The sequence below is a fragment of the Rhineura floridana genome, chromosome 21 (assembly GCF_030035675.1).
Source record: "Rhineura floridana isolate rRhiFlo1 chromosome 21, rRhiFlo1.hap2, whole genome shotgun sequence".
Taxonomy (NCBI): Eukaryota; Metazoa; Chordata; class Lepidosauria; order Squamata; family Rhineuridae; genus Rhineura; species Rhineura floridana.
In genome coordinates, this window is record NC_084500.1 from 17,817,534 (window position 1) to 17,836,626 (window position 19,093).

The 19,093-nt window shown below is 45.3% G+C and overlaps 1 protein-coding gene across 12 annotated transcripts in view; it reads right to left on the bottom strand.

Annotated features, from left to right (window-relative positions):
* Positions 1-19,093, bottom strand: part of LOC133374342 (transient receptor potential cation channel subfamily V member 2-like) — a 50,505-nt gene that overhangs the window by 21,227 nt on the left and 10,185 nt on the right. For 5 of the 12 annotated variants that reach the window (XM_061605122.1, XM_061605114.1, XM_061605110.1 and 2 more), the window contains 7 exons: positions 17,121-17,354; positions 15,611-15,775; positions 14,904-14,990; positions 11,170-11,322; positions 9,833-9,970; positions 2,286-2,430; positions 1,171-1,291 (listed from right to left, as the gene is read on the bottom strand). The gene's annotated coding sequence lies outside the window, so the exon portion shown is untranslated. Of the gene's footprint in view, positions 1-1,170; positions 1,323-2,285; positions 2,431-9,832; positions 9,971-11,169; positions 11,323-14,903; positions 15,776-17,120; positions 18,816-19,093 lie in introns of those variants that run through there. The other 7 variants (XM_061605115.1, XM_061605119.1, XM_061605116.1 and 4 more) reach the window with 7 other exon arrangements.

The window sequence follows — 19,093 nt, forward strand, 5'->3', positions numbered from 1 at the left end:
GCACAAACCTGCATGGATATTCAGACTCTCATCGGAGACTACTCAGTGTGTCCCTCTGCCATCTGAACATACTCACTTGTGAATAAACATGCACAAGATTGCTCTGCAAGACTCCAACCCAGTGCACACTTTACCTGGGTGAAGGGATGGCAAGATCTGTCAGATTCAGTGCTCTCAGCTTCTTACGTTTCCAACCTTAAATACAGTTCTCCACATGTCTGCAGCAATTTGCATTTCAAAAAAGTAATCCCCATGAAAATCCTTCAGCGTTTTTGAGTGAATTTCTCCTAGTAGACACATTTTTGTAGGCAGTTCTGTGTCATGTACACGTTCGCAAGCAATTTCCCACAATGCAATGCATTTTTGTTTATTTTCTCCAACATATTCATTTTAAGGGCATTTCCCCTTATTACATGCATTTTTGTAAACATCGGCTAGTTGGAGGGCTGCTTTGCAAAATTCGGATAAGTGTGCATTTTGGCTATATTGCAAACTGAATCAAAATCCTCACCCATCCCAACTTGGGAATAAGCTGCTGTCCTGAACAAGCGGGACTTCTGCAAAAACACATACAGGATTGTGCTATAAGCCAGTAGTGGAAATGGCCTGCCTTCAAGTCGATCCCGACTTATGGCGACCCTATGAATAGGGATTTCATGGTAAGCGGCATTCAGAGGGGGCCCTCTGAGGCTAGTCCTCCCCAGCTGGCTTGGGCCTGCTCAGCTTGCCACAGCTGCACAAGCCAGCCCCTTCCTTGTCTGCCACTGCCAGCTAGGGGGCAACTGGGCTCCTTGGGACTATGCCGCTTGCCCACGGCTGCACAGGTGGCAGGGCACATAACCCCTGAGCCACTCCCTGTGGGGGTGATCTTACCTGGCCTTTGACACCCAGGAGACACGAGCGGGGATTTGAACTCACAGACTCTGGACTCCCAGCCAGGCTCTCCTCCCCACTGTGCTGTTAGTAGTATATTAGACTATAGATAGAAGCCAGTGGTTACTGAACTCCCCCCCCCCCGTGGACCAATTTCTGAGAGTCTTGGCGGACCACATATAATAATACCTCAGCAAATCCTCCAGAAAAAAAGCTCCTTTTAACAAAGTCTTTTTTGGGTGCGGGGGGGGGGGGGCGAGACATACACTCTGACATAGACAGAATGTGGCTCCTCACCTACTGGATTGCAGCTGCTGCAGGCAGTTTTCTCATGTGTGGCTGGAACGGCGCTCCTTGCCAGGTGGCACAGGCACTTCTGCAGTAAACAGTGCTTCGGGTGTCCTGGTCTTCTACAACTCTTGGGGGAAATGTGATTGCGGTTTTGGAAACTGCAAATTGGGTAGAATCGACTTTTAAATGCGAACTGAATAAACTCTCTCCTCCCCTCCATGCCTGGTTGCAGGTGAGAGGGTTCATTCCTTTTTTTTGTGGCCCTGTGATTGCATAATAAAATGTTGATTCAGGTCTTTTCTATTTTTTCTGCTTGAGTAATCCATTATTCCAGAGACGTCTGGGACAGCCAGCATCAGACACACACTCAAACAGAAACTATAAAGGGGATGTAGCTGAGGGCTGGAGCCATGCTTAAGAGGACGGGCCTTGCAACGTGCATGAACTAATGGAGTCGCAAGGCAACAGCAGCATCCATTATCGAGACTGCCTTGTGTGCACTTAGAAGGGAATGTGATTTCAGAAGCAATTGCAACATGTGCAAACAGAAGGGAGACCTAGAAGAGTTTTCATCTGAGGTGCACAATCCGATGAGGTGACAGCCATCAACTTGGATGGCTTTAAAAGAGGACTAGACAAATTTCAGAGAAGGACTCAGCAGTCTTGTTCCCCCCACCCCTCGGATCAGGTCACTTGTGACAAGCATTGGTGCTTTACTCCCAGCGCCCTCACAGACAACCTTCTGAGGGTGGCAGCACATGCCAATAGTGGGCAAGGCCAGATGAAAAAGCCGGCAGAGCCACAGATGTGACGGCACATTTCCAGCTACAGAAAAGTCAGAGGTTTTATATATAACACCCACATATCTTTCTATCCAGGCATGCAAGCAGAATTTTTATAGTTCAGGAAGGGTATGGAGCGGGGGGGGGAGAAAGGGTGTGGTCTGGGGAGAGTTCCAGGGGCCAGGTTGAAAGGGCCCGAGGTCGCCCATACCAGCCGTAGGCTCTGGGGACATCCCCCAGGTCAAATTACGCTCTGCATGTTGAGTTACGCGAGGCTTGATGTGGAGGGGTGGGGTGGAGGACAGAAAAGACCAAAATAACTGTTAGTGATGTACTTACTTCAGAGAAGGTCCACCCTGTCTTAACACACAGGCCTCCTATAGCCTGCTGAGCAAACTATGTCCAGCCGTTCATGAGCGATGGCAAAGGTCAGCTGTTTTGCTTTCACAAGCCCTCCATTGCTGGTCTCCAGATGTTGCTTCTTCTGTCAAACATCAATACCAGTAAAAAAAAAAGTGACCTTGGCTCCCGTGAAATCCACACCAACTCAAGATCTGGCTTTTCAGCCTGGCATTCGGTTCAACCTGAACTGGAGACCTACGGGTTCCAAAACTGCCTGATGCTACGATGCTGTGAACATGATGATCACAGCTCCAGATAAAAGCCAAAGGAAGTGGTTGCTGACCGCCGGTTCCCACAGAAGGAATGAAAATTGCACTTAGAAGGCCGAGCGATGTGGGCATCGCTCCACAATTTGGAGACGCTGGAACATTGCTAACATCTGTCTATTTTAACTCCTGCCTATCCAAGGCGGAGGATTGTAGTCACACAAGGTCTTTTGTGAGGACGTATAAATTCTTATAGTCTTTATAAATTCCCTTTTTTCCCCTCTGGCTTTGCCTCTGGTGTCAATTACAAGGCCTCTAGAAAACCCACAGTCGGGGCAGGAAGACACCACATTCTGGAACGCCCTTTACCAAACCTACTTCTTGAGGAAGCAAGTGTGCTTTCCCTCAAGCCGATAAGCAGAAATGAAAAGAGGAAGCCAGTAAAAAACACAGACAAGGCTGTGTGGCATCAAGTAGAAAGCCTTTGAGATTGGCGTTTGTGTGTGTCTGTTTCTTCGCTTTCCTTGGGGGGCTTTTCCAGTTAGCTGTAGCAGAAGTTGCAACTCGCTTAGGCTTTATGTATGTGCTATGCGCAGACAGACACTTATTTTTGCTAATATATGCATTTATGTACACATTAGTTGGCTAGAGAATTGCATTGCAGGAGTGCAAATTTCAGAGGCAGTCATGTTTCAGCTCATGTATTGTTTTGGAAAGTACAAATTATATAAGTTCCCTTTTAAATGTGAGCCAAATCAAATTTCTTCCCCACCCCTATGTGGAAGACTGTCCAACTTTACGTAAGCGTCTGTGTAGGTGGTGGTGAAAAAAGACCATAATGAAGAGAATGGATTTTCACATGCCCTTAAATTGCTTTCAAGGTCAGTGCCAAGAAGTGGATCCTTAAGCAAGGACCTGTGTCCCTAAAGAAATAATAATGATTTAAAGTGGTGTAATACTGCTTTAAATGTATAATGCAGATGGGGCATATATGCCAAACATTTCCACTCTGTTGGGGCTGTTTTGCACAGTGGAAGGATGTAGTGAGCTACTGGGCCCAATTCAAGGTATTATTATTTATTAAATTTATATCCTCCCCGTACGAGCCCAGGGCAGCAAACAAAAACACTATGAAACATAATAAAAACAGACATTAAAATATATTTAATATATTTATAGTAGTAGCCTATAAAGACCTGCATGGCTCCGGACCCAAAAGAGCACCTTCCCCACTATCAATCATCTCAGACCCTGCAATCGGCAGATGAGGACTTGGTGGTGGTGTTGGTGCAGCCACCAAGGGCTGTCTGGTTGGCAATGACCTGTGACAGGGCCTTTGCAGTGGTGGCTCCCCATTTGCAGAATGCCCTCTCCAGTGAGGTGACTCTGTCTCCATCACTTTCAGGAGGAATTTGAAAATATTCCTGTTTACCCAGATATTTGATGGCTGAAAGAGACTGCTCCTGGCAACCTGAAGATCACCGATAAAATAATGTTTTTAAGCTGTGTTTTAGAATACTTTTAATTGTGTTCTGGAAATTTTTTTAATTGTAATTCTGTTTTGGAATGTTTTCCTTTTTCGTGTTAAATTGTTTTGTTTCTGTGTGCCACCCTGGGCTCCTTTGGAAGGAAGGACAGGATATAAATTCAATAATTTATTATTATTATTATTGTTCTTGTTATCTTAAATTCTGTGAATCGCATCATCATCATCATCATCATCATCATCATCATCATCACCATCACCACCACCATCACCATCACCACCATCACCGTCACCATCACCGTCACCACCATCACCGTCACCACCATCACCACCATCACCATCACCACCATCACCACCATCACCACCATCACCACCATCACCACCATCATCACCATCACCACCATCATCATCACCATCATCATCACCATCATCATCACCATCATCATCACCATCATCATCACCATCACCATCATCACCATCATCACCATCACCATCATCATCACCATCATCACCATCATCACCATCATCATCATCATCACCATCAGCTACTTTAAACAGTCTGCCCCACATACACACACGGCCACAGACCCATTTTTAGACTTCTTTTGTAACGTTTGATATTATTGTCTCTGCCAGCCATCATGCTTGCCAAGGTGTCCATTAGCCGGTTCCTGGAAACATCACCAGCAGCTGAAGCTAATGGCTTGTTAACCTCATGGATTCCATACCAGCAGATTGCCATCACACCTTCTTGTCCCTGTCTTTTTCCTGTCAGAAGTTTAAGGTGGCGTGTACACATCATTTCCCTCTCACAACAACCCAAAACAGATGCAGGCTGACATTAAAACAAACAAGCCCTCCGTTGAGAAAGCTTGTTGGAAAAAGGCCTTGTATTTTTGGCATACAGCATAGAGATTCTTAAACATGAACAAATTTGGTTGAAAGCAGAAGATGAGGAGAAATTAATAATCACTTATTAAATGAACGCTTCTCTCCATTTTTTTGTTATTGGAACACTTATCATCAAAATATGAGACTAGATCATCATTCATTTAACTAAATCTTTTTTAAAATTATTGTTATTGTCTATATTTTTTGCTGCAATAGATGGTGTTCATTATTATTTAAAAACTCAATAAAAGAAATTGTGAAAAAGAATGGAAATGGACTGCTTCAAGTTGATTCTGACTTATGGCAACCCTATGAATAGGGTTTTCATGGTAAGCGGTATTCAGAGGGGGTTTCCCATTGCCCTCCTCTGAGGCTGAGAGGCAGTGACAGGCCCAAGGTCACCCAGTGAGCTTCATGGCTGTGTGGGGATTCGAACCCTGGTCTCCCAGGTCATAGTCCAACCCTCTAACCACTACGCCACACTGGCTCTCACTTTCAAAGTAATAAGGTGCCGCAAAAGGGTAACAGATCCTGCAGATCCTCAACTTATTTTCACAGCGCCAACAAAAACAACACACCCCAGGAGCCAAAGCAAGAACGTGTCTCTCGATGCAAAAGAATGGAACCCGATATGGGAGTCCGTCTGTGTTCGTCAGGTTTAAAACTCATTTAGATTCACAGAATCCTCTGAATGCCAGATGTTGAGAATTGCAGGTGTGGAGAGAAGGCTGTTAGGTCTTCCTTGTGGGCGGCCTCCTATTGGGGCATCATTGGGATGGCCACTGAGAGAACAGGCTGAACTAGACGGGCCATTGCTTTGATCCAGCAAGGCTCTTCTAAGGTTCTTCTAAAGGATTAGGTGAATTAATAAAGGAGAAGGCTATCAGTGGCTACTAGCCACGATTATTATATACTACCTCTAGTTTTGGATGCAACAGACCTGAGTGCCAGTTGCTGGGAATCACAAGTGGGGGACAGCTGCTCTTGCACTCAGGTCCTGCTTGTGGGCTTCCGTGTGGGACATGCAGTCCGCCACTGTGAGGACAGGATGCTGGAGTAGATGGGTGTTTGGCCTGATCCAGCGGCCAGGCTCTTCTTACGTAGCGCAAGGATGGCCTCTCTTGGATGAGAAACACTTTCCACCCTGAATGGGAGGCATCTGCATAAACTGTGCAGACACTGTGCCAAAAAGAGTGCCCAGCCCCAGCGAAGCGGCTGCATTAGTCTGTTGCAGCAAGAATAGTTTCATTTCCCCTTTGAAACAGTAACAGTAGCCACACTGGCTCTTTCTAAAAAATAAGAGAGATTTAAAAGAAACATTAAGTGGTTTAGATCGGCTTTTAAATAAATAAATAACACGAAAGGAAAAATCTTTGGGCAGTTACGGCAGGCCAGCTGCCCTCCTCTCCAATGGCATCATGCCATAACCGGTTCCAGTTTTAAAAAAATAAACAAAAAGGAGCTGTTGTAGCAACAGATCTCTAAGCACCACTTGAGTCCTTGTGAGAAAGGCAGTCGAGATCCGTGGCTGCTTCCCCAAGTGCTTTGGCCTGGCTGCAGACGGCGCGGCTCAGCGTTGAGAAGTCACAGGTAGGACAGGAGGGCCGTCTGTACGTGGGTCCAGGGGGGCCGAGGAGTCCCAAGGACAAAAGCGCAGGTTCCCCAGCTTTGCCGCAGGCTTTTCAGTCGTTTCCAGCTTCTAGTATTGCTGTTTGTGTGCCTTAAACACTGAAATCCAGCCACCAAAAGCTGTTTCCCCCTGCATGCCAAGAGGCTGTTGAATGCACAGGAGCAGGGCCAATTGGCAACTCAGTTTGCTGCTTCCAGAAAGGTCCTTTCCCCCTGCATGTCAAAAAGGCTGTTAAATTCCACTGGAGTAGGGCCAAGGAAAGAAGTTGGCAACCCAGGTTGCTACTTCCAAAAAGGTCATTTCTTACACACACACAGCATGTCAAGAAGCTGTTAAATGCACTGGAGCGGGGTCAGGGAAAGAAGCTGGCAACCCAGATTGTGTTGCTCACCACCCCCCAAATACACAGGGGGGCTTATTTCTCTCATCAAACAGGTAGAAATCCAACAGGAGAACCTTTCTTCTCTCTTCCTTTCCCCCTGTAAATGTTGCGTGGCTCTTTCCCTCTTGATCAGGAATGGGAAGACTTCACCATGAGGCTGACCGATGCCGTCCAGCAGCAAATGGCCGAGAACCATGTCAGCGCCTTCCGGGACCTCTCAGACACAGAGAAAGCTTTCATGCTGGAAAAAGCTGTCAGAGCCATCCAAGGAGGTGACTTTAGGGAACCAGGCTGCTAAACAGTTCACTGATACTGGTGATAACAGAGGGGGTGAGGTGCTTAAGAAATGTGTCCAGCTGAAACCAGAGGGCACCAGGATCTGCTGAGTACCTTCTCCCAGGGGCACGTTACCCCACACTGAGCAGCCAGAGCTAGGGGAGTTCTTATATAGGGGGCTCCGTCATCCCTATTGGCTCTCCAGGTCACCTGGTTCCTCGTGGGCAGGCTAGCTGCAGTTTGCCTTCCCTGCCACTGGGGGATGCTTTCGAGCAGCAAAGCTCTCAAGTGAGACCTGGGTTCAAATCCCCATTCATCTGCATGGCTCACTGGGTGACCTTGGGACAGCTGCTCTCTGTTTCAGCCAGCTAGTTTTGGTTTCTCTCTTTCTCCCTTTTCCAGTCTTAAGTGTGGTTTCCCTGATTTCATCCTCCTTTTGCGATTCAAAAAAAGAGAGAAATCCACGAAAACCCGTCAGCATTTTAGTGGGCGTTGCTCCGAACTGGCTGTGTCATGTACGCAATTCCGCCTAACGGATACATTTCCCCTAACAGAATGCATCTCGGTGTGTTATTTTGACATGAATGTACGTTATCTTTAGGCACGCTTTTCCCTAACGTACACATTTTTGGTTGGAGAACTGCAAAATTCAGAGGAGAGCAAATGTCAAAGGATAGCTGCATTTCCATTTGTGTACTCTTTCAGAAAGTGTGAATTAGATGGGTCTGCACTGAAAAGCAAACCGAATCACAATTATTTCTATGTTCCTACTTACGGGGTAGAATTGGAGAGAGGGCGAGGAGATACAATATGCACCCTCCTTGGAAGGAGTTAATAGAACTGTGATAAATAATCAGCTCATTCTCTGATACTCTTTTAGGTGATGCTTATAAGTCCCTGGTGTTGCAGGTTAACGCTTCCCTAGAGGAAGGGATTTACAGCCAGATTGCCCGGGAGATTCAGGAGGGAGATGGCTGGGTGAAAAATAAGCCAGCCCTGCTGCTGAATCACCTTAAAGATGGGGTGGTACGTAAAACTGATTGTTTTCTTCTCAGTAGCTGCTAGGGAAGTCAGCAAGGCCACTTTATCCTATCCAGGACTGGTAGTGTAGTGGCAAATTCAGAAGTGCAGGGTCCCTTAATGTTAATCACAGCCATGCCCCCTCTCCATTTATTTGCTGTGGGATTGAGAATGAGATCCTTGATAATGCCTAGGAACTAATAAGCATGAAAGAGGAGTGTTAGCTACTGAGAAGAGTCTTCTCAGCATTTGACTCACCTCCTTTCACTCTGATTGGCTCCAATCTGCAGGAAAGCACAAGGAAGCATGTTAAAAACTCTTCTCAGTGGCTAACACACTCCCCTTTCATGCTGATTAGCTTGTAGCATGCTGGAGACATAGGGACCCTGCTCCCAAAAAAGTAAAGGGTTTAAGACCCCCTGAGACCCTGCATGACTACACCTCTGTCCAGGACCAACCTGATGGATTCAAGTAGAGCAAAAAATAGCTGAGAAGAGGCTTTGTTTCCTAAGCAAAAAATACTGTTTGCATAGCTATCTTTCTGCCCCTGGGGTGTGAGATAATGACCAGACCGAGGCCACCCTTTCATGGCTAAGCAAGAATTCGAACCTGGGTCTCCCAGTCCCTGCCTGGCACGCTAAACCCTAATTTCTGTAATTTTATTTATGGAGGTTAATTTATTAGAGTGCAGGCCTATGACCTGGGAGACCAGGATTTGAATCCCCACCCAGCCATGAAGCTCACTGGGTGACCTTGGGCCAGTCACTGCCTCTCAGCCTCAGAGGAAGGCAATGGTAATCCCCCTCTGAATACCGCTTACCATGAAAACCCTATTTGTAGAGTTGCCATAAGTCGGGAGCGACTTGAAGGCAGTCCATTCCATTTGTCAGCCTGAGGGCCGCATTCCTGTGTGTGCAGCCTTCTGGGGGCCACATGCCAGCAGTAGACAAGAGGCAAAAACTGGGCAGAGCAATGAATGTGACTCTTACTTTTGCAAAATCAGAGAGACTACAGAACACGAGAGTGCTGTATTAAAGTCTTAGTTCAGCCATGCTCAATTATTCAACTATTTATTTTCAGATTACCTTGCTGAGGGAACGGCCAGGGCTGAAAGGAAGACTTTGTTCTCTTTTTAACCAGCCCTTACCTGCTGATTTGCGTAGCCTCACCTGGAAGCTTTACCTCTCAAACACGAAGGGTATTTATTTATCAGTTATTTAAAATATGCAGGGGAACTCTCGAGACTTCTGGATGAGATTTGACAACATGGTTCTCCCTCATCTATGCGTCTTCTCATTTTTCCTTCTGTGAAATGGGTTGTTTTGTTATGTTTTATGGGGGCAAATAGTGACTCGGGCCTCAAGTCCTCCACATGAGCCATTTTGTGAGTATCAAAGCATCCATGGCAGCTATTTTGTGGTGGTACCCACAACAGTTTCTCAGATTTCAAAATTTGCTCACAGGCCCAAAAATCTTACTGTCCCCAAAGTTTATCTCCTTCCCACTCTCCAAGCTTGTAATTCTGTGCACAGTAATTTTGTTCCTGTTTGGTTAAAAATCCAACCACATGCAACACACGTTTGGCCTACTGACCGGTTAATTGTAGAGTGCAACACTATATGTGTCTCCTCAGAAGTAAGCCCCATTGAGTTCGGTGTCTCTCCAGATGAGTGGGTAGAAGATTGCATCAATGTGAGTAGGGATGAACAGCAGGGGTGAGGAAGCTGCTTCCTACAGGAGGGCGACAATAACCACAGGGGAATGTGTCGGGGGCCACGCGCCTGTGGTCGGGCAGAGCTGAAGTGGATGTGGCCACCCACACTCACACACAACACGCGTTGGTTAATTCTCTCTCACATAACCATGCAATATGGATTGTCAAAAAAAAGGTTCCAATGGATCTTTTTTTGGGGGGGGGGGGTAATGCAAAATTAGTCACAGATAGGGATGGAAGGATCTGTCAAGTTCCATTCTCTGTTTCTCATTTTTATAATCTTGAATTCAGTTCTCTACCTTTCTGCAGCAATTTGTTATGAAAATTAATAATAATAATAATAATTTAATTTATGTGTCGTCTATCTGGCCAGTGGCCACTCTAGGCGACGTACAACTCAGTTACAATAAAATACATCATAATAATACAATACAAACGGTAAAAATTATAAAACAATGACAGTTGAGTGCAAATTTCTTCTAATGTACACATTTTTATTTTATTTATTTATTTATTTATTATTTTATTTATACCCCGCCCTTCCTTCCAGCAGGAGCCCAGGGCAGCAAACAGAAACACTAAAAACACTCTAAAACATCATAAAAAGACCTTAAAATACATTAAAACAAAATTAATTAATTAGCAATTTAACCTAATGTAATGCATTTTTGTTTGTAATTTTCACCAATATATTCATCTTATATGCCCTTTTGTTAACATTGCCGGGTTGAAGAACTGCATTTGCAACGTTCAGATAAGTGCAAATTTCAAAGGATGGCCGTGTTTCGGTTCTCCAATTGTTTCGGAAAGTACAAATTTGGTCCATTTGGCCATTTACATGCGAACTGAATCAAATTTCTACCCCAACCCTAGTGACAGGGGATCTGGCTTGGACCCACAGAAGGTGGGGCAAAGAGTTAATCCCCTTATACCATTCCCCTCCCAACATCAGGGCCCTCCTGAGCATCTCTTGCAATATTTAGCTGGTTATATCTAACCTATTTATACCTTCAGACCATGATATTGATATAACCAATGTTTTGTATACCATTTTTTGCAAGCAATTTATCCTAATTGCGTTGTGAGCTGCTTTGAGTGCATTTGTGTGGAAAAGCAGCATACTAATTGAATGAACAACAACAGCAGCAACAACTGCATCTAGATGGTCAGTCTGGCAAAAAGTAAAATAAACTAACATGTCACCCATTTGTCTCACCGCCCAATGCCTTTTGTCTGCTCCTCTTCTCATTCCCCAGCAAGGTTGGAGTATCTTTCTCAACTGGCGGCAAACAGAGCCACTTTCCAGAAGGACAGAGAGATCTCTCTGAGGTGCCAAGCCCTGCTGGATGCCGAGCCAACGTTCCAGTCCCTAAAAACCAAGAACGGTGAGGTCACACCACTGCATGGGGCACATGAGAACTGTAAAGAAGGCTGGAGACATTTCCAGCCCATTGAAGGTGGCACGAAGCAAGCATTGAGACCTGCAGGGTGTACTGCAGTCATTCTGTCTCCCCTTCTATAATGTTCAGTGTTGAGCAGGGGTGTAGTCATCCAGGGTCTCAGGGAGTCTTAGACCGCTTACCTTTTGGGGAGCAGGGTCCCAATGTTTCCAATGTCCTGTGCGCCAATCAGTACAAAAGGGGAGTGTGTTAGGCACTGAGAAAAGTCTCCTATCATGCTTTGTTGTCCTTTCCTGTTGATTGCAGCCACTCAGAGTAAAAACAGGTGAGTCAGCCACTGAGAGGCCTCTTTTCAGTAGCTAACTCTCCCCTCTTTTCATGCTTATTGGCTGCTAGGGACATCTGTTGTTGTGAGAGAAGACATTAACAAGGATCCGATTCTCAACCCAGGAGCAGAAAAGGGTGGTGTCATTTCTGTGACTATAATGAAGGGACCCTGCATTTCTGGTGCTGAGTGCTGCTGGTTAGGCATACCCCCCCATCCCCCCAAATATCTGTGCACAAGATTCCTGCATTGAGCAGGGGGTTGGACTCAGTGGCCTTATAGGCCCCTTCCAGCCCTACAATTCTATGATTCCAAGATGGCAGTATCAGCAGCGTTAGGGAAAAGTCCAAGATCTTTAAAGGGATAAAAATTGGGAACCAGACCAGTAAGAACTGAGCATTCTCAGAAGCCACAAAATGTTGACTGACTGTTGGGGGGGGGGTGGAAATGTGAAACCAGGTGAGAGGGGAAACGGAATGGAGTATCCTGAAAAGGGGCAACTCCACAGTCCACACACTCCGATATTTTGTGGCCCATCCCATATTGTATATTATTTTTATCATTGATCATTTATTTACCTCAATCATTTTATACCCCGCTTTTCAAAAGGGACTTAGGAGGAACCAGAATAAAACAACAATTAAAATGAGTCTAATAAATCAATAGGAAAAACATCAGCAACAATATTTTGCTATTGATGTGTTAGGCTTAATTATTATTATTATTATTATTATTATTGTATCCAATAAAGTTTTACTTAAGCCCACAAATAAATACCAGGCCCATTATTTTCAATGGGTCCACTCTGAATAGGACTAGCATTGGATGTAAAAATATTCCACACATTGTTATTAATGTACAGTAATTGTTATTTATGATTATGATTCTACTCTCTCACACTTTCTACTCTCTTTAAAAATGCACATCTGCCTCCAGGCACAGAAAGAACATTCAACATGTGGGGCTTTGGCAAATCTGGTTTGTATCTAACATTATTCCTACTCAGAATAGACACGTGAAATTAATGGCATGCCTAACGTAGGTCCATTAATTTCAATGGGTCTGCTCCAAAGAGAGCTTATTGGGATGCATTCTATGGGTGCTGTTGCACTCCCGTGCTCCCTGTTAGCTTCCCAAAGCATCTGAATGGTCATGGTAGGAATAGGAGATGATAGATTAGATCTGGTGTGTGGGGATCTTTGGACCTCCAGACGTTGCTGAACTACAATTCACATCATCCCAAAACGATGAGCTAGACAAGTTTCATTTAATATCAGGGTTACAAACTATAAAAAATCTGAAATGCTTTGCTACTAAGTTCCCACTGACGTTTAGAGAAAGGTGGCCTTTTCTCTGGGCACCTCCTTACACAGAAATCAGATCAGGTATCTAGGAGTACCAATAACAAGGGATTTTTAAAAAATTGTTTTTAGTCAATTACAGACCAGTTTGGTCTGCTATCACTGCCTTAATGAAAGTGTGGGGAAAATTAGATTTATCTTTATTGGCTAGAATAGCTGCAATTAAAATGACAGTGCTTCCTAAATTAACCTTTTTATTTCCTTCCCAATATGGATCCCAGACATGCAACTGAATATCTGGCAACAAGAAACAGAATCTTTTGTTTTTAAAAAGAAACCGCCCTGGATCAGACAACATCGTTACAGGCAAACAGGATGGTGGGGAGTAGGGCTCGGGGATACCTTATAGGCGCTCTTATTATGAAGCTAATCAATTATACCACTTTTTTGAGAGAGAGAGAGAGAGGATGAGGAAAAGAGATGGACATCAATGGAAAACAGACTTTTTAAAGGGTACACTATAAACTCTTTATTTTAATACACAACAGAATAAACCATAGCTCAAATACAGGACAATCCCATCACAGCAGCTTTATATCAATGTGGGTCTCACAGAGTAAAATTTTCTCATGGGTCTTTCCACTGACACCTTTGTTCTTTCATCCACAATTTTTTAAATAAATATAAAATATTTCTGTGGCAAGACTGGAAGATTAAGGGCCTTTATAGGCTAAGGGATTTTTACAAAGGATGTTATTTGAGGAAGAAACTAGGGTAATCGTAAATGAAGTTCCTTTAGAATGGTTTCAGTAGTGACAACTGACAGCTTTTCTAACAAAGGAAAAAATGAAAGCCACAAGCAACGAAAAAGCTGTCAGCTTTTGAAATGATAGTGGTTAACACAACATCTGCAGTTACAGGTCAAATCTCTGACGTTTATACACTATTAATAGATAAAGCTATGGGCAATCTCACAGGCCTTAGACAGCAATGGGAAAATGACAGAGGTATAACTATAGAAGATCAGGACTGGATAAAATTGTGGAATAGACCAGCCTCAGATACCCTTGCAACACAAGTTAAAGAACAAATACTTAAATTAGCATACCATTCTGACTGTTTTAAGTGTGTCTGCTTCTCCAATTTGTTGGAGAGGGTGCCAAATGAAGAGTGCATATTATCATATGTGGCAGTCATGTGCCGGGGCGACGGAATTTTGGAAAATGGTTTTTATCTAGATTAAAGCTGTAGTTAAATCGCCATTGGACATGACCCCCCAATTGCTGTTACTTAATCTGTTTGACAGGAATAATGCGGACTTAAAATGCAAAGCATTTGTCAGGTATCTGTTGACAGCCCCTCGATTAACCCTAGCCAGGTTCTGGAGGGACCTTATCAGAGCCACAGCTGCTTATTGGCATAACAAAGTCTGGTAACTGACTGTGGCGGAAAAAATCACCGCCAAATTAAAGGTATTGAGGGGGGCAAGCAAAAACGGACTATTTTATAGGAGAATGGTATAGTTTCATTTGTTTTGTTAATGATGAAGGTAAAAATATGATACCTCCAGCACAATATGTACGGGTATGGAATGCTTGATCACATTTACTGTATTATGGTATCAATCGTTGCTTGGTGCTGATATGCATTAGGAAATGAATGGAATTTGATAATGTTACGCCCCACTCAGCAGTTCCAGACACATGATGGTCTGGCTCCCAGCATAAAGCAAATCACTGGATACATAACATTTGACAGCTTTAACACCTCTTTAAATACTTACCTGTATGGCTTCCTTTGCAGAGTTTGGTTAGTCAGTTAATTAGTTTAGTTGTTAATTTCTAGTTAATATATGGGAGGAATTGGGAGGGACTCCGATTATTGACAGCAATAAGTGTAAAAAGGATTTAGTATACTCCATTACCTGTAGGCAGTATATCCTGCGATTTTTTTTCTTTTGGTCTTGTGATTGCTGTATATTTTTCTGCAGTCAATGTAGATCTCTCTTTTTCTGTAAAAAACAAAAACTTAAAAATATACCTCACATCATCCCTGGTCATTGGCCAGGCTTGCTGTGGTGTGGTGGTGAGCCAGTAAGAGTGCTGGACTGGGACCTGGAGGGCCAGGATTCAAATCCTTGCTTGGCCATGAAGCTCACTGTGGGCCTGTTGCTGTCTCTCAGCCTAAGCTACCTCACAGGATTGTTGTGAAGATGACACTGGGAGGGGAAGAACCATTTTGTATGCTGCCTTGAGCTCCTTGGAGGACAAGGTGGGATAGAAATGCAATACTAAAACAGATAAATAAAAATAAATAATTCTGCAACATCTGGAGGGCCAAAGGTTTTCCCACACCTGGATTAAACAGGCTCTTTTGATGTTCTTCTGCGACTGAAGTGCTTTTTAAAAACCTCTCACTGTCAGTTGCAGCCCAGTGCCTGAGGAACGTGCTCTCTTATTACCACAAGCTTCAGGGCACATCCGCACCTCTGCAAGACCACGATTATCTTCTGCCGGTGCCTCTCTTGCAAGCTATTTTGGACTCGGGTCCTCCAGCCATGTCTGTGGACTCTGTTTCTGCCATCCTGGCTGAAGAATTTATTACTCTCATGAAGCTACACCCTCAGCTTACCAGACTCTCTGCCACCAGCCAGGTACGCAGGCCAACCTCTTGTCTGTAAATGATTCGGGAGAGCTCAGTTATGTACCTTCTGCTTTCCATGCAGAAGATCACCTGTCCCGCTGGGGGTGAACCTTGGGGATCAAAGTTCAGGCCTCACGCTCCCCAAATGACCACCTAGAAGGCAGAAGAAGATGGGAGGGGCAGAGGCAAACCAGCGCAACGGTTAGTTTCACAAAAAGATGACCACTGGCGCAATCCTATACATTTGAGGCCCATTGCAAACAAATCAGGATGAATGCGCAACAAACATGTCACCTGGAAGCACCAGGTTGGGAAAGGCTGTTAGGGATGGAAAGATCTGCCAATATCAGTTCTCTGTTTCTCATTCTGTCCAATATTAAATTCAGTTCTCCACATTTCTGCAGCAATTTGCAATTTTTTTTAAAAAAAACCTCATGAAAATCCTCCAGCATTTTAGGGCAAACTTCTCCTAATAAACACATTTTTGCAGGCAGTTTTGTGTCACATAATGCATTTTTGCAACTTATCTTCACTCATATATACTTTTTCATGCACACTTCCTTCTAATATATGCATTTTTGCAAACGTTACTCAGCTAGCGAACTGCATCGCAGAATTCAGATAAGTGTGACTGTGGAAGAGTGGCTGATTTTCAGTTCTCTTATTGTTCTGGAAAGTGCAAATCTGATGGATTCAGCTTCAGATACAAACTGAATCGAAATTCTCTCCCATCCCTAAAGGCTGCTGTATTAAATGTAAAAATAGCTGGCCCCAAGTGGTGCTGCTGGATTCAAAGGACTAAACAAGGATATTTTGATTTACTATTCTGATGTGATGATGTCTGCCTAGGATCTTTGCCGGGTCAGCATCGTGGAAGAAATGGCTTCCTTGATAGAGCAAAGAGACAGCAACCTGGCGAGGTCCCTGGGGAGCGTTTATGCACGACCAGGTAATTCTGCTTTGGGATGCCACCTCAGGCATCCTGTCACCACGGGGACAATTTCTGTTCCTGATACCAGACTTGCGCCGCAGTGCTCCCGTTCAGGATACTCTATTCCATTCCCCTACCCCCAACAGCAAATCAACGCCACTCCCCTTTGAACATCAGACAGAAGGAACACAAATTGAAATGTAAGCATCGACCCTCTCTTGGCCAACCAGCTGGTGGCCCCAAGTCAGTGGGGCAGCGGAATCTGCTCCACGTTTTAGCCCGAAGTTTCAAGCAGCTGCCCAATCAGCACCTCTGATAGCTCCTTGAAAGTTCAGACTAAAAGCCACAGTGGATTCCACTGCCCCGCTGACTTGCGGCCACCAGATGCCACTGCCGTCAACTTAACCCAAACAAAGATTTGGGATGAAAGCAAGAAGGGTGGGGTTTTTTTTGCATACTGGTCCTCCTGATACGGATGTCTTCAAATCCAGCTTCTACAAAAGAGAGATGCAGCACACACACATAAAAACCAACCCCACAGAATGTGTATTTGGCCCCCAAACATACCTGCTTAGGCACTCTCACATAGATGCAGCTGTTAGCCAGAAAGACAGGATTTGGAATCTTGAGGGCATGGAACAAGGGTGGGGTACCTCAGGCCCGATGGTCGAAGGCAGCCCTCCAGGACTCTACACCTGGCCCCCAGGGTACACCCCTCGCTGGCCCTCCTTCGCACCTTCCTTGGGAGCTTTTGCCTGGCAGGAAACATGTCCTTGAACTCTGATCATGCCTCTTCCATGCCTGGACAGGGGACAGAGAGGGGTGTGTTTGTGCAGAAACTAGCCTGCAAGGTTAAATGTGCATTTGTTGCTCTGCCCACTTTTTCCCTGTGGCCCTGCCTACCACAGGCATGTAGTCCCCCAAGAAGTTGCTCACGAGGGACTAATGCCCTCCAGCTTAAAATGTTTTCCCACCCTTCTTTTGCAACTCAGCAGCCTCAAACATTGCAACCGCTCCTCGCGGAGGATTGCTCCAACCCCCATTTTGCTCCTCTGGTATTTGCTTGTGGCCCCTCAAAGGTTGCCCAGAAGGGAACATGGCCCTTGGGCTGGAAAAAGGTCCCCCTGACCCTGGCATAGACACTGCATGCTGCTGTATGACATTGAGGACGTAGGAGGGCCTCAGCGGATCTCTGCAGGCTCAGGCTGGTGGATCTACGGCAAGCAATGGTGGGCGCTGTTACCTGGCAACGCCAGCAAAGGAAGGCTTGCCCCCATCACAGGCTGAGCGAGATCTGGCCCTGTTCCAGCAGAATGCTGGATCTCACAGAGGCAGTGGCAACAGAAACATTGCAGGACCACAGTTTGCTCCAAGGGAGCAGCTTCCTCCAACAAAGGTTGAGACCAGAATGAGCCTTTTTCAGCTCCTCCTCTCAGGGTACCTCCCTACAGGCTCCGCCCCCTTGTGACAAACTCTAGATTCTTAAAGGGCCGACCCTCTGGGTTGAAGATGGGCCCTCCTCCTCTGTTCCCTAACTTCCTAAGACGTGGTGCACTCTCTGTACCACTGGACGGGTGAGGTCTTGGGGAAGGTTCAGGCTCTGGCCCTATAACAGACACAGGAGGTTCTTCTGGGGGCTCACATTCACCAGCCACAGTGGTTTCCTGATTTCTAGGGGCTCATTGAGAGCCTTGCACCTGGTTTGGCTCCTTACTTAGAAAGTCTGCAGCCTCCAAATCTTAAGAACTTAGGGAGTCAGACTGCTGGTCTACCTAGCTCAGTATTGTCTACACTGACTGGCAGCAGCTCGCCAGGGTTTCAGAGTAACTCCCAGCCCTACCTGGAGATGCCATTGTGGATTGAGCCTGGGACCTTCTGCATGCAAAGCAAATCCTCTGCCACTGAGCTACTGGGCTTTTGATTGCTGTTGGGGGTCATGACCCCTTGCCTTAGAGACCAACACCAAGGATCAAGGGCGAGGCCAGGAAATGCCACCTCTCACCACAGAGCCATTTCTGTTCCCGATACCAGACTTGGGTTTCATTTTCATTGAGATATTTTTTCCCTGTAAACTGCTTGCTGAGCCACTCGGGGCTATAAAGTGTTCTAACACAAATAATTTGTAGAGTCCCGAATTTCTTGTTGTTTTCCACAGGAAGACTCCAAAGACGCCCTACTGAGGGGACTGAGCCGTACGATTCAGCCAGCTATCAACACGCTGTTTGTTGGTGAGGCCTCCTAGGCGTATTTAAAAAGAGAGAGAGAGACCCCTTCCTTTACCCTCTTTCATAATAGCAGAACTCGGGAGATCATTCCAATGAAGCTGAACACTGGGAAATTCGAAACAGACAAAAGGATGGATTTTTTCACACAGCGGCGCAGAATTAAAACGACAGAATCTGCTGCCTCAAGGTGTAAAGGTGGCCACCAACTTGGCAGCTTTAAAATAGGATCTATGGAGGATGAGGGTGACGGCTTCTAGCCACAAGGGCCAGACTCCACCTCCCCTGTCAGAGGCAGTGTGCCTCTGAATGCCGTTT